The following is a 13018-nucleotide window of genomic DNA, read 5'->3' on the forward strand; positions in this document are numbered from 1 at the left end:
CAGGAAAAGCGGGACATTTCATTTTTTTTCAATTTTTTCAATTCATTTTATAACAAACAGGAAAACAAACAATAGAAACAGATTCTTATCTTATCCTTATTTTTTCTAAACATTGTTAGGTGGGGTTCCCCAAGTCCCCCCATCTGATTTTCATTTTACCTCATCTTTGACAGTTTACATATATCATAATTTCTAACCATTTTTTAAATCACACTTACTTTAACCATAAAAATCTTCACATTTTATCACTTGCAAATAATACTATTTTAAAATACACTATCTTCTACTTCTAACCCTACAGCCTAATCCACTTCCAAAGCTATTCTAAGATTTAAATATTAACATTTTTTTTTCAAATATTCCTTAAACTTCTTTCAATCTTCTTCCACCGTCTCTTCTCTCTGGTCTCGGAGTCTCCCGGTCAGTTCGGCAAGTTCTATGTAGTCCATCATCTTCATCTGCCATTCTTCTATAGTTGGTAAATCTTGTTTCTTCCAGTTCTTCGCTAGCAATATTTTTGCAGCTGTTGTGGCATACAGAAAAAAAGTAACACCCTTTTTGGGAATTTCACCCCCCACTATACCAAGTAAAAAGGCTTCTGGTTTTTTAATGTATTTTTCAACACTTTTTTCAGTTCATTATAAATCCTTTCCCAGCAGTCTTTTACCTTGGGGCACGTCCACCACATGTGGTAAAAGGTTCCTTCTTTTTCTCTGCATTTCCAGCATTTACTATCATGAGTATGATACATTTTTGCTAACTTTACTGGTGTTAAATACCATCTATACATCATTTCCATCAAATTCTCTCTTAATACATTACAAGCTGTAAATTTAATTCCTTTTTTCCACAATTTCTCCCAATCCACCATCATGATAATTGTGCCTGGCCCATTCAATCATTACAGATTTCACTTGTTCATCTTTCATATGCCATTCCAGCAATAAACTGTACATCTTGGATAGGTTTTTTGTTTGTTATCTAATAATTCTGTTTCCAGTTTGGATTTTTCTGTCTGAAAACTGATTTTCTTATGCATGTTAAAGACTTCATTTATCATCCATTCTTAAGGAAATCAGCTCTGAGTGCTCACTGGAAGGACAGATCGTGAACTGAGGCTCCAATACTTTGGCCACCTCATGAGAAGAGAAGACTCCCTGGAAAAGACCCTGATGTTGGGAAAGATGGAGGGCACAAGGAGAAGGGGACGGCAGAGGATGAGATGGTTGGACAGCGTTCTCGAAGCTACCAGCATGAGTTTGACCATGATAAAGAATGGGCCATGATAAAGAGATTTAGTGGTTTTAATGGTAGGTGATGTTGCTGTGTTGTATTATATCATTTGTGTACATCGATTTATTTCTGGGAGTTAAGAATAGGAATGAGATAAAAAGTGTTCGCTGAGCCCGTATCTTATACAGTCTGTATATGATGTTTGTTTGTTCATGTGTGGTGTGCTATGCCTAATAAAGGATTTTGAATTTGAATTTGAGAAGAGAAGACTCCCTGGAAAAGACCCTGATGTTGGGAAAGATGGAGGGCACAAGGAGAAGGGGACGACAGAGGACGAGATGGTTGGACGGTGTTCTCGAGGCTATCAGCATGAGTTTGACCAAGCTGTGGGAGGTGGTGGAGGACAGGGGTGCCTGGTGTGCTCTGGTCCATGGGGTCACAAAGAGTCGGACACAACTAAACGACTAAACAACAACAACAACAACAACAACAACAACTGGAAGCAGGACATTTCAGGATCAAATCAGAAACCAGGACGGCTTATGTAAATCCGGGACTGTCCTGGAAAATAGGGACATTTGGAAGGTCTGCAAATCTAGGGTTGAACTGGCCAGGACACTGGGGCGGCAACATCCCTTTCCAGAAAGCATCTTATCACCTGTTGAGACAGAACAGGAGCAAGAATACTCATCGCAAAGTATTGGAAGACACAAGAATTACCCACCCGAGAAGAATGGCAGTCGAAAGTGATGGACTATATGGAATTGGCTGAGATGACTGGCAGAATCCGGGACCAAGGAGAAGAGTCGGTGGAAGAAGATTGGAAAAAATTTAAAGTATATCTTCAAAAATATTGTAAAATTAAGGATTGTTAGAAAGATGTTGGGAAAAGAAAATTAGGTGGTTTTGGTAGAAATGATATAAAGGATTAAGTAAAAATGAGCTGATGAAATTGACGAAAGAGAGGACGTTAAATTATAATATATTAAATTACTTAAATGAAAATAAGGTTGGAAGGATTTGCTGAAATAACGATTTGAACTAGAATACAAAATTGGGATGTGTGAGGAGGTCAAGGAAATAAGTAAAGGAAGAAAGTTATGTAAAGGTTTAATCTGTTTCTTTTCTTTTTTAAGTGAATGTATTTTTATTTTGCTGTTGTACTCTTTTTTTTGGTATTTTGTATTGTTCTTTTTTCTTTTTGTAACTTTTAAACTCTGAATAAATATTATTAATATATATATATATATATATATATCACCTGTTGAGACGGGGCTGTGGGAGTGAGCTAAGGCCCGGGCATCTTGCTTTCCCAGGAGTTCTAAAATCACATCAAAACTTTCCATGTTTGAGTAACCCCAAACGTCAGTCAAGATATCTCTCCAGATTTGGATACTCTCACCCGTGTTCTGCTTGGGGACTTTGAATGAAGATGTGTGCCAAGGCAATTTCACAACAGTCGGAGACAAATGTATTTCCCCTCCAAGGCAAGTGTTCAGCTGTTGGTTTCTGAAGGTGTTTCTTGGTGCTGGGGTAGTCATGCATATTATCTCATGGAAGTTACATTGACTCAGAAGAACCTGTACAGGCAGCAAGGTTGCAACCCAATATTCTGGGGAACTGTTGGCCCTCCAGATGTTGTTGGAGTACAACTCCCATCGTGCCTGAAAACTGGTTGTACTGAGAGTCGGTGGAAGAAGTTTGGAAGAAATTTAAAGTTTATCTACAGAAACATTGTAAAATTAAGGAATGTTAGAAGGATGTTGGAATGAAGTAATGTGGTTTTAGCAGAACTGATATAAAGGATTAAGTAAAAATGGATTGTTAATTGGTGAAAGAACAGAATGTAAAATTATAGTATATTAAGATAAATCATTTGGATAGAAATAAAGATGGAAAGGATTTGCTGAAATATTTAATTGAATTAGAATACAAAAAAGGGAGGTGTGAGGTGGTCAAGGAAATAAGCAAAGGAAAGAAAGCTATGTAAAGGATTTTTTTTTTTAATTATCTGCATCTTTTTTCCTGTTTTTTTGTGTTGTATTTTTTCCCCTTTGTTTTTCCCCTGTTTAAATATGTTCTTTATTTTTTCTTTTTGTAACTTATAAAATCTTAATAAAAATCTATTTGTCTTGCAAAAAAAGAAAAAAGAAGAAGAAAAAAAAAGAAAACTGGTTGTACTGACCAGGGCTGGGAATTGGTTATACTGACTGGAATCTTCTCAAGATGCCCATTCCAAATTCTCAAAAAGGTGATTTTAGAGCAGCGGTTCTCAACCTGTGGGTCTCCATATGTCATTGGACTACAACTCCCATAATCTCTGCGCTCTTGCCTTGCTAGCTAGGTGTGATGGGAGTTGTAGTTCAGCAACATCTGGGGAACCCACAGGTTGAGAAAGGCTGTTTTAGAGGATCATCTACACCAGGGATGGGGCACCTGTGGCTCTCCAGATGTTATACTCCATCAGCCGCTGTCAGACCACCAGTGGTCAGATGGAGCTACTGTCTACCAACATCTGGAGGGCCACAGGCTTCCTATCTATATGACTGGCAGAGGAGTTTATATCTCAAATAAGAAAATTCTCATCATCACCACTTTATTTACATCTTTAGGCGTCAAGCAAAAACGTTCCTCTTTAGCCAGGCCTTTGGCTGTTTGACATCCAATGCCTTTCTAAGGGTGTGTGTGTGTGTGTGTGTGTGTGTGTGTGATTATTGGGTTGTTTTAGTTTATATTTTGATTATGTATTTTGTGCTTTGATATTGTGGTTTTATCTTGTGAACTACCCTGAGACCTCTGGGTATGGGGCAGTACTGTATATACATTTTAACAACAACAACAACATTTGTATGCTATTTTCTCAAAGCAGCTCACAAGCACTGGGAGTTTCCATAATAAAATATAACAACATTTCAAAAGAACTCACCAGGAACTATAAGACATATCAACCAACTCTCAATAGCCATACAAATATTGATGGGCTATAATTTTTTTAAAAAATAATCAAAGAGATAAATATACACTAATGTTTTATATATGTAGATAGCTTCGATTCTATCAATGTTTAATTCTTTCTTTGATGGTTGTTTTTTCCTATGTTTTTTGTGGTTCTTATTTTCACCTGTAAGCTGCCATCAGGGAAAAAGTTGGGATATAAACAAATATATTCTACTAATCAAGTTAAACAGTCCAGTATCAATTCATATTTAGGCCCAAGAATAAAAATACAAGATCATAATCCAGATGGCAGCAAAAATAGTATATTTCCCCCAGAATTAAATGTTGCTGCCAACCACAACCCCCAAGCAAGATCCTGCCCCAATGGTCCCTATTAGGCCCTTTGAGCAGCAGGATCAGCTTTGGTAGTTGGAGTCAGTCAGCCAGGGAAGAAGGGACTAGGTCAGGCATAGGCAACCTCAGCCCTCCAGATGTTTTGGGACTACAACTCCCATCATCCCTGACCACTGGTCCTGTTAGCTAGGGATGATGGGAGCTGTAGTCCCAAAACATCTGGAGGGCCAAGTTTGCCTATGCCAGGAGTAGGTCTTATGTGGCTTACAGGTGGATCAGAATGGATGAGGAACCTGTGACTCTCCCTGTGTTGCTGGACTACAACTCCCATCATCTCTGACCATCAGCTGTGCTTGCAGGGGTGACGGGTACTGGAGGCCAACATCTGGAGAACCACAAATTCCTCATCCCTGAGCTGGATGATCAGTGCTATCATTTCACACACTGGTACATGTGCATATTCTCCACTTGTGAGCCTCCATCCCAATCTTGGCTGTTCATGCATGCAGACTACTGTACATCTCCTTGCAAACCATAGCTGTCAACTTATAGATTTGAAAATAAGGGACCAGCAGGCTCGAAAAAAAGGGATCAGCAGCCAAAATACGGGATTTTGCTCAGCTTATGCACGTCAGGGCTGCCATCGTCCTGGCGCGAGGAGTTCCATCGACCCTTCCCCGCCCGAGAGAGAGGGAGGGAGGGAGAGAGACTCCCGCCCGTGAGTCCGGCATGAGGTGGTTGCAGCGCCGCCGCAGCAGCTGAAGTGCCACCCTTCTGTGTCCCTCCCCATCCCCTCCTCTTCCTCCTCCCTCAGGCTGCCTCTTCAGCCGCCACCACCGCCTCTGGCTTCCCCTGGCAGCACGGTGGAAGTCTCGCAAGAGAGGGGCTGCCTGCCCACCCGCTGCAACCCGTCGCCTCACGACGTGCCCCTGAGGGGGGAAAGGGAGAGATGGAGAGGCGGCAGCTTGTGCGTGCACGCTCTCTCTTGCGGCGGAGGACCCCGAGCCGCTGCTTCCTTCCCAAGCCGGGCAAGCATGAAACCACGAAATTTAAGGGATATCTTCAATCCAGGACAGCAGCGGGACACGGCACTGGGATAAGGGAGTTTCCCGCCAAATAAGGGACGGCTGACAGCTATGCTGCAAACCCTCTTCTATCTGCAGCTAGCCCTGAGAAGCCTCTGGGTTATCTGCAGCTGCTGGCAACAACTTCAGCCAAGCCATCCTACCTGGCAAGTGGCGTTGCAATTTGCTGATCAAGGCTACAAGCTGGAACATGCCATGCACCAAGCGATGAGGCCAGCCAGAGGAGGAAGCCAGGGAAGGAGCCATTCTGGCTGGGCATGTGTGTGAGAGGCAGACGAAAGGATGCAAGGAGAAGCCAGGAAGGGATGCTTGTTGCCCAGGTTTGGAAAGAAGCATCTCATGGAGCCTCCTGTCTAAAAGGTCTTTTCCCATGACCCTCCTCCCCCACCTCTTGGTCTTGCCAAAGGCAGCAGGGAGGCTTACAACCTGCTCCTCCATCATACCCAGGGGCAGGCAAAAAAAAAGAGAAGGTGTGGGGAAATCGATTGCTCACTTTTGGGAAACAGATACACTTAGTCCAAAGCCAAGCTGTGCTTCCATGTAGCTTTGGGAAGGGTAATGTTTGATTCTGCAATTAATCCAGAATGCGGCAGCTAGACTGGTGACTGGGAGTGGCCGCCGGGACCACATAACACCGGTCCTGAGAGATCTGCATTGGCTCCCAGTACGTTTCCAAGCACAATTCAAAGTGTTGGTGCTGACCTTTAAAGCCCTAAATGGCTTCAGCCCAGTATACCTGAAGGAGCGTCTCCATCCCCAACGTTCAGCTGAGGACACTGAGGTCCAGCGCCGAAGGCCTTATGGCGGTTCCCGCATTGCGAGAAGTGAGGTTACAGGGAACCAGGCAGAGGGCCTTCTCGGTAGTGGCGCCCGCCCTGTGGAACGCCCTCCCTTCAGATGTCAAGGAAATAAGCAGCTATCTTCTCTTTAAAAGACATCTGAAGGCAGCCCTGTTCAGGGAAGTTTTTAATATTTAATGCTGTACTGTTTTTAACACTTGATTGGAAGCCGCCCAGAGTGGCTGGGGAAACTCAGCCAGATGGGCGGGGTAAATAAATTATTATTATTATTATTATTATTATTATTCTTTCTCCTGTGCAAAAGAAAAGAAAAGATGAAAGCCACTCTCAAATGCCCAGTTGCAGGGCTCTCATCAGAGGTGGGGAACCTCAGGTCCTGAGCTCAAATACAACACACTATCCGGCTTTAAATAGTAAATAAATATGATGATGATGATGATGATGATAATAATATTAATAAATTTATACCCCAGGGTTTCCCCAGCCACTCTGGGTTGCTTATAGCACATAAAAAATGGTAAAACATTAGACATTAAAAACTTCCCTTAAACAGGGATGCCTTCAGGTGTCTTCTAAAAATCAGATAGTTATTTATTTCCTTGACATCTGATGGAAGGGTGTTCCACAGGGCGGGTGCCACTACCGAGAAGGCCCTCTGCCTGGTTCCCTGTAGCTTCACTTCTCACAGGGAGGGAACCGCCAGAAGGCCCTCAGAGCTGGACCTCAGCGTCCGGGCAGAATGATGGGGGTGGAGATGCTCCTTCAGGTATACTGGGCCGAGGCTGTTTAGGGCTTTAAGGTCAGCACCAATAATCACTGAAAAGACAACAGAGAAGGAGCCTCTCTGGACAGCCTTGCGTGTGTCCTAACAGTTTGGCACAATCAAATAAGGGAGGGGAAAGGCATTCGTGGAGTGAGAAACAAAAAAGAAAATAAATAAAACGGCGTTCCCACATTATGGCCAGTAGATGTCACTGTGCCCATGTCAACCGTTTAGCCTCGAATGCCAGTCGCTATCAGCTTGTGCCCAAAGGAAAATTCATCGATGCATTTTAATATCCCTTGGTTACTCAGCCTTCCCTCACAGCCGACTATTAGCTGATCCCGCAGAACTGCGTTTTGTTTGGGGGACGATATGAACGTTTGACCTGTGGCGTCTGATCTGTGGTGGTGAATTCATGCGTGCAAGTCACTCTGACTGGGTGCCGCGTGAATCAGCCAGAAGACCTGAAGGGCTGTCAGTTTCTACAGACACAGACTTACATGGTCTTCCAGTCTTCAGTGGTGCTCAGTGGCACATTCCACTGACAAGGAACATCCACAGTGGCCAGTTGCCAAAGAAGGCAGGGAAACTGATAGTTTTTTGACTTTGGTCTATCCCTAATGACAAGTGAGGATTTTCCCCTGTCTCCTGTAATGCCTTAATCATGCTATTTATTTTTGTCTAGCAGCCTTTGATATAAAGTTGTTCCTACCAACCCAGCGCACTTGGCCTCATCAGCACTACACACAGGCCCGGATTTAGGCCCTAAGCTACTGAAGGGACGCAGGTGGCGCTGTGGTCTAAACCACAGAGCCTAGGGCTTGCCGATTGGAAGGTCAGTGGTTCGAATCCCTGCAACGGGGTGAGCTCCCATTGCTCGGTCCCTGCTCCTGCCCACCTAGCAGTTCGAAAGCACATCAAAGTGCAAGTAGATAAATAGGTACCACTCCGGCGGGAAGGTAAACGGCATTTCCGTGCGCTGCTCTGGTTCGCCAGAAGCGGCTTTGTCATGCTGGCCGCATGACCTGGAAGCTGTCTGTGGACAAACACCGTTCCCTCAGCCTATAGAGTGAGATGAGCGCACAACCCCAGAGTCGTCCGCAACTGGACCTAATGGTCAGGGGTACCTTTACCTTTAAGCTACTGAAGGTAATGGGGCCCTTTATATTGTCCCTGTTTGTGTTGAATATATGCTATATGGTAATTTATGGACCTAATAGGTATCTAAAGCCATTTGCACATAACAAATAGGAGCGTACACAACACAAAACACTGTTGCTGTATGTAGGTTTTATTTTATTTGTTTTTTATATTATATTTTGGAAATGTTCATCCAGTTTTTTTCTTTAATTTTTTAGGGGTGGGGTCCTAAACTATAGCTTGTTTAGCTTACACGTAAATCTGGCACTGATACACATTTAGAGCGCTAGAATACCAGTCATGGTTTCCTCCCAAATAATTCTGGAAACCATAATTTGTTAAGGCTGCTGAGAGTTTGTAAGGGGACCCCCCTGTTCAGCTTCACACAGCTACAGTTCTCGGGGACCCCTGGGAACAGGGGTTGGCTGTTACGACGATGCTCAGAATTGTAGGGCTGTGTGAAAAATAGGCTATGCATCTCCTAACAACTCTCAGTATCTTTGCCGAACTACTGTTCCTAGGACTCTCTGGTTGAAGCCATGGCTGTTTAAAGAGGCATGAAACTGCTTTAAAAAAGGGGGGTATTGGATTGTTCTTGCTTTTATTTTTATTATGTATTTTGTGTTTTTATATTGTGAACCTCCCGGAGATCTGTGGGTATAGGGTGGCATACTAATACTAATACAGTGGTACCTCGGCTTAAGTACTTCATTTGTTCTGGAGGTCCGTTCTTAACCTGAAACTGTTCTTAACCTGAAGCACCACTTTAGCTAAGGGGGCCTCCTGCTGCTGCTGTGCCGCCGGAGCGCAATTTCTGTTCTCATCCTGAAGCAAAGTTCTTAACCTGAGGTAATATTTCTGGGTTAGCGGAGTCTGTATCCCGAAGCGTATGTAACCTGAGGTACTAATACTAATACTAATACTAAATAGGTAAAGGTAAAGGTACCCCTGCCCATACGGGCCAGTCTTGCCAGACTCTAGGGTTGTGCGCCCATCTCACTCAAGAGGCCGGGGGCCTGCGCTGTCCGGAGACACTTCCGGGTCACGTGGCCAGCGTGACAAAGCTGCATCTGGCGAGCCAGCGCAGCACACGGAAACGCCGTTTACCTTCCCGCCAGTAAGCGGTCCCTATTTATCTACTTGCACCCGGAGGTGCTTTCGAACTGCTAGGTTGGCAGGCGCTGGGACCGAGCAACGGGAGCGCACCCCGCCACGGGGATTCGAACCGCCGACCTTTCGATCGGCAAGCCCTAGGCGCTGAGGCTTTTACCCACAGCGCCACCCGCGCCCCAATACTAAATACTAATACTAATACTAATACTAATACTAATAGGGCCTCAGAGTGGAACTCCCCTTGAAGTTAACAGACACCAATTCATTCATTCATCCACATGGGAAATTGCTGTGGAGAGGTGTGTGCAGTTGGTAGGTCACACATTTCAGCGAAGCACTGATGTCATCTTTATTTGATGCCAAGAGATTAAGAGTTCAGAGGATCAGGAAATGTCTGCAGGACTCAGAAGTGGGTTGTGACTTCTATCAGATGACAGGTTTATTTGGACTCTCTGTGATAAGCGACCTGCTGGAAGTTTCCTTTCTGAACAAGCAGTTTTTAATTCTCATTTGGAAGGTTTGTGTGCATGCGTGATAGAAAGAGAGGTTCCATCTGCAATATACATTTAAAGCAGTATTATACCACTTTAAACAGTCCTGGCTTCCCCCAAAGAATCCTGGGAGCTGTCATTTGTTAATAGTGCTGATAGTTGCTAGGAGACCCCTATCTACCTCACAGAGATATAATTCACAGAGTCCCCTGGAAGGATGAATCAACTATTACATCACTCTGAAGTGGGGTAGGATGGGGAGAGGGGTCTCAATGAAACCCACCAGTGCAGCCATGTAATTCTCTTCCACTTTGGCATACCTTCTTCTTTGGTGATCACTTGTAGCTGAGTACGATTGTCTTCCAGTGTGGTGTAGTGGTTAAGAGCAGTAGACTCGTAATCTGGTGAACCGGGTTCGCTTCCCTGCTCCTCCACATGCAGCTGCTGGGTGACCTTGGGCCAGTCACACTTCTCTGAAGTCTCTCAGGCTCACTCACCTCACAGAGTGTTTGTTGTGGGGGAGGAAGGGAAAGGAGATTGTCAGCCGCTTTGAAACTCCTTCGGGTAGTGATTAAGCGGGATATCAAATCCAAACTCCTCTTCTTCTTCCATAAACACGGTTTTAACAGTGGGTCTGTAAGTGACTGTGGAGGCCAATTCTGGATCCACACATCCTTCCACAGTGGAGACATATGTTTCCAGGCAGGAGTTGATCATGGTGAGGGTTTGCCAAGTGTCCCTTTCTCTTAGCACATTTCTCCCTTTCGTCCCAAATTTGAGCATCTTCAAAACCCATGACACCTTTGGTAAAGGCTGTTCTCCGATTGGAGAGCTCACAGGCCAGTGTTTCCCAGTTATCAAGTGCTTATACTACTTTTTTTTTTTAGATTTGCCCTGAGAGAGTCTTTAAACCTCTTATGTTGACCACCAGGCATTACACTTTCCATTTTTAAGTTCGGAATACAGTAGTTGCTTTGGAAGACGATAATCAGGCATCTGCACAACATGACCAGTCTAACGAAGTTGATGTTGAAGGATCATTGCTTCAACAATGGTGATCCTTGCTTCTTCCAGTACACTGGTATTAGTTCGCCTGCCTTCCCAAGTGATGTGTAAAATTTTTCAGACACACTGTTGATGGAATCTTTCGAGGAGTTGGAGATGGCATTTATAAGCGGTCCATGTTTCATAAGCATATGGTAAGGTTGGTAGTACAATAGCTTTGTATTTTAGCCTATAGCCTTCTGAAAACAGTAGCTAATGGAAGTCATTTACAACAAGTAAACAGGTGGGGCTCCTCTCTGCATACTCAGTTCTAAGAGCAATGTAAAACTTCAGCAGGCAAATCTTGGACCCTGACAGTGAGCTATGGCCAACGTTACAGGTCCAACAACATTCCTACTTTGAAAACACCACCACAAAACTGGAAAATGTGGGCAATGATAAAGTTGGTGTGAAGAGTTTCTCGCCTTTTGAAAACACCTCGTTATCTTAATTCTCTGGTATTTTTTAAATCAGTGCATGTCCTTTCCTCAATTTCATGCCCAGACACTTAGCCAAATATATTTTTCCTCTTTTTTTAATGCTGATTCACAATTCCCTTATTTGGTTTGGTTTCTGCTTCTTTTAACAAGCAATACAGTCATTCTGCAGGTGTCGGGGATTTCCCTTACTCGGACCTGCTTCAGAAAAGAAGGCAAATCTTTGCTGAACTGCTGCGCTGTACAAATATTTGCTGAGCCCTTTAGGATTTCTGGTATAAACTATTCAAACTGAGATCACAGAACTGATCAGAATGGAGCCAGCTTTCCTTCCTTCTGCCATAACTCAGGGTGATGACTTTTATTACACAAATGATGTTCGCCCGAGAGCAACGGGATCCTACCGCCTTTCCCTACACTGGGAAATAGCAAGCATTTCCACATCAATAATTGTCCTAAATTCCATGGAATGCATGGCTGAGATCCAAGGAACTGTGCAACTAATTCTACATGCCCAAGGAGTCTTTGGGCTGGAGTTTCAGCAACAGTAGCCTCCCAAGCCACAAAATCAAACCACTTCTGAAATAGAGGAGTTTGTGATCAGGACTGGCCCAAGAAATTTGGGCGCCTGAGGCAGACTACAAAATGGCGACCTCCTGCTCACCAGGGGAAAGGGGGTGAGGGAAGATCTGCGTCAGGAACAAGTAGGGAAGGAAGATTGACAATGGGATCTGATGCCCTGGTGAATCCTGCTGCCTCAGGCAGTCACCTCACCTTGCCTCATGGTTGGGCCGGCTCTGTTTGTGACAAGGCAATATGGAATGGGGGAGTTTTCCATTAAACAACTCCCTGCCATGCATATTTCTTTCTTTTTTTCAAAAAAAAATTGTATATATCCTTTTATTATCTGTCTAGACTTGCCCTTGGTTTGTTTCTTTTTTAAAAATTTCAATGCAAAATTATAACAAAAATTACAAACGTTGAATCCAAAATAATACAGTGGTACCTTGGGTTACATACACTTCAGGTTACAGACTCCACTAACCCAGAAATAGTGCTTCAGGTTAAGAACTTTGCTTCAGGATAAAAACAGAAATCGGGCTCCGGTGGCGCGGCAGCAGCAGGAGGCCCCATTAGCTAAAGTGGTGCTTCAGGTTAAGAACAGTTTCAGGTTAAGAACGGACCTCCGGAACCAATTAAGTACTTAACCCGAGGTACCACTGTACCATACAAACAAGAAAAAAAAGCAGGACACAAAAAAGGAAAACAAAAAAGAACAAAAACACAAAAAACAAAAACACACACATCTACAATTAAAACCATATCATCATTCTAATCTAGTCATTACATACATATACACATGCATGCATATTTCACTGCTTATCACGTGCACAAAGGTAGCTGTAATGGGGTTTGGGGTTGCTTGTGCGTAAGGCGCAAACTGCTCCAAGCTGAGTAGTTTGGTTAAAACTTTCCCCTGGCTGGACAGTCAGTACTCCGTGACTGTCTCAATCACTGGCAGAATCCGTCAGTGGGCGTTTCCTGAATTTCCTCCAACATAAAAGTTCTTTGACACCAAGTCGTCGCCTGGCTTCCCTGCGCGGAAGCTTTCTGCGCAGAG

Source organism: Podarcis erhardii (assembly GCF_964252035.2).
Source record: "Podarcis erhardii genome assembly, chromosome: 3".
In the NCBI taxonomy this organism is placed as follows: domain Eukaryota; kingdom Metazoa; phylum Chordata; class Lepidosauria; order Squamata; family Lacertidae; genus Podarcis; species Podarcis erhardii.